Below are 3,508 nucleotides of genomic sequence, written 5' to 3' on the forward strand. Positions count from 1 at the left end.
CAAGCACAAATGACTAGTGTCAAAATTATTTGTAACAGTGCTATGTTCAGTAACTGCACCTGGCTGATAACTAGGGAGCTTTCTGGCTGTGTGTGTTTGGTTCACACATCAGAATTTAAAGTAGAGAGTGGAAGACCCTAGGCAACCTCTCATGAAAATAGGGTAGGGTTTTCTTCCTCTTTCCATAATTCGAGCCTGATGCTTTAAAACCATAGTAAATGATGACATAACAATGTTTGCATATGTGGAAAAAATACATATTTTTCTATGCTAGTAATGACACTTGAAAGGGAAACATACCTGTTTGGTCACTGTCCACTCCCACTTCTTAGCTATCTTGGAATTTTGTTTCTTTAAGCAATTTTTCCTAGAGGCCCAGTATTGGCTTGAGACCAATATACCCTATGCCAAAAAGTTATTTCTCAAGTCCAGTTGCCTAGAAAGCTCATGAAATGTATGCCTTGGCAGGCTCAAGAAAAAATATTTTTTTTCCTAAGTCAGGTTTTACAGAGAAGATCTCAGAATTTCCAATCCAAAATCCATTTATGGTTGGAAGAGGGTGCACAGATAGAAGTGTTAATAAAGAAAAATGTGGAGTGTTGTATATTGTACTGTATAATCCTAGGCATATTTGTTGTGTCAGTTCCCTACTAATGGAAGTAAGAGGGGAATGCTAAAAGGAAAAGACCTAGAAATTAGAGTCTCCTACAATGCCCATACTCAACATGACCACAGTCATTTTGATAACCTTAAGGAAGAGCCTAAAAGTTAGAGGCAGGGTCAGGTTTCCTTTTGCAGCTGATTGGGCTAGATGAGTACAGCAAAAGCAAAGAAAACCAACAGGTGGTTCTACCTTAGTTGGGGGTCCATATTCAGGTGGAGATTCAGGAGATTAGTAATTACCTAGGACTTAGCTTACTCATAACTTCTTCTGGATTCTTATCTTTCCTTCTCTTTATAGAATGATTTATATCTGTAGATATTTCCACATATCATTTCATCATGCTATAAGTTCCTTTGGGCAGGGTCTCTATCTTAGTCATTGTTGTACCACAGTACCTGACATACTAGGTATCCCATGTATGTTTGCAGAAAGAATAAATGTTCTCTAAACATCAAAATAACCCATTAAATTGGTATTATTATTCCAAAAGTGCCCTGGACTTATATTAGCTTTTGTGGAAATATTGCATAAAATCCATTTTCTTCAGCAGTTTGAAAATATTTCATATAGAAAAACTTGCTATCTGGTTTCAAGAGAGAACCTAAGGATTTTCAAGGCAGGTAAAGAAAACTATGCTTTTGGGAGAAATACACTGGCAAATGAAGTCAGATAAAACTAAGTTAAGACGGTAGTCAAAACAACATGTTATTGGCACAAAGATAGACATATTGATCAATGGAGTCAAATCGAGAGTTTGGAAGTAGACTCCCAGATCTATTGTCAACTGATTTTTGATAAGGCCCTCAAATCTACTGAGTTGGGACAGAATAGTCTCTTCAACAAATGGGACTGGGAGAACTGGATATCCATATCCAAAAGAATGAAAGAGGACCCCTACCTCATACCCTATACAAAAATTAAATCAAAGTGGATTAAAAAACCTCAATATAAGAGACAGCACCATAAAACTCATAGAAGAGGAGAACCTAAGATGGTGGCTAGGTGAGACAAGGCAAAAAAACACCTCCATGAAAAATACAAGATAAAAGCCAGAAAGTAACCCAGAACACCAGTTCCAGCGATTCACCAGCCCCCCAAGGTCTGCTAAATCCACAGGGGCCGTGCATTTGGTGAAACCAGGAGTCTGCGTTCTGAAACGAGTTCTGAAAGTCCGGTGGCCATGCTGCAGTGTGGGGAAACCATGGGTTGGCATTTGGAGATGGATTAGTTCTTAAAAAAAAAAAAAAAAACCCCGGGAGCAGCTGCAGATACAGCAGCGAGAACTGCGCAGTGAAGTGCAGCAGGAGCGGGCCTTGCAACTGCCGCAATATCTGGCGTGGAAGATAGCCCTTCCTGCACCAGATGCTAATTGTCTCAGAGCCAGGAGGGCAGAGAGGAGCCAAAAGGAGAAAGAAACTGTGCTCCTTGCAGCCATCTTCCCGGTGGGCTGGGGATGCTTCTGCCCAGGGCCGGAGCCACAGCCCAGAGCCGCACCAAGGGTCCCAGTGTGACAGGGAGTGCTTCCTGCAACACATGCACATGCCACAATATCAGCCGTGGACAGGGGCCTTTAGTGCACCCACACCTAATTGTCCCAGAGCTGGGAAGGCAGAGCTGTGCGAAAAGGGGGAAACTGACACACCCCATTCAGCCATCTTTACAGCAGGCTGGGAATGCCCCTGCATGGCCCTGTGGCCCAGGGCTTCCCTGGATGGCCGGCGTGCACTTCTGATGTGGCACAGCGTTCCCTCAGCAGAGGTCCTGGAAGAGCACGGCTGGGAAGGAGGACCTACTCAGAAATCCCAGGGACCCTATGCCAATACTAAGGACTTGTGGGTCAGCAGCAGAGACAATCTGTGGCAAGACCGAAATGAAGGTTTAGACTCTTACAGCAGCCTTAAATCTCTGGGAACACCTGGGAGGTTTGATTATTAAAGCTGCCCTGCCTCCCTAACCACTCAGACACACACCCTGCATTCAGGGTGGACAGCACCAACAACACACCCAAACTTAGTGCACCAATTGGACCCCACAAGAATCAGACCCCCACACACCACAAAGACAAAGTTGGGGAGAAGTGACTTGAGGGGAATAGGTGACTTGTGGATGCCATCTGCTGGTTAGAGAAAGTGTACGCCACCAAGCTGTAGGTCTGACAAATTAGAGTTTGGTGTTTTCTCATATCCTGAAAGAACCCTATCAAGTAAAGCAAATGCCGAGGCCAAAAACAACAGAAAATCTTAAAGCATGTGATAAAACCAGATGATATGGAGAACCCAAACCCAAGTACCCAAATCAGAAGTTCAGAGGAGACACAGTACTTGGAGCAATTAATCAAATAACTAAAGACAGACAATGAGAACATGGCACAGGATATAAAGGACATGAAGAAGAGCATGGCACAGGATATAAAGGACATGAAGAAGACCCTAGAAGAGGATAAGGAAGAACTTGCAAGAGTAAATAAAAAAACAGATGATCTTATGGAAATAAAAGAAACTGTTGACCAAATTAAAAAGATTCTGGATACTCATAGTACAAGATTAGAGGAAGCTGAACAATGACTCAGCATCCTCGAGGACCACAGAACAGAAAATGAAAGAACAAAAGAAAGAATGGGGGAAAAAATTGAAAAAATCAAAATGGATCTCAGGGATATGAAAGATAAAATAAAATGTCCAAATATTTTTTTTTAAATCTTCATTTTATTGACATATATTCACATACCACGCGGTCATACAAAACAAATCATACATTCGATTGTTCACAATACCATTACATAGTTGTACATTCATCACCTAAATCAATCCCTGACACCTTCATTAGCACACACACAAAAATAAC

This window comes from Choloepus didactylus, chromosome 9, assembly GCF_015220235.1.
Source record: "Choloepus didactylus isolate mChoDid1 chromosome 9, mChoDid1.pri, whole genome shotgun sequence".
Taxonomy (NCBI): Eukaryota; Metazoa; Chordata; class Mammalia; order Pilosa; family Megalonychidae; genus Choloepus; species Choloepus didactylus.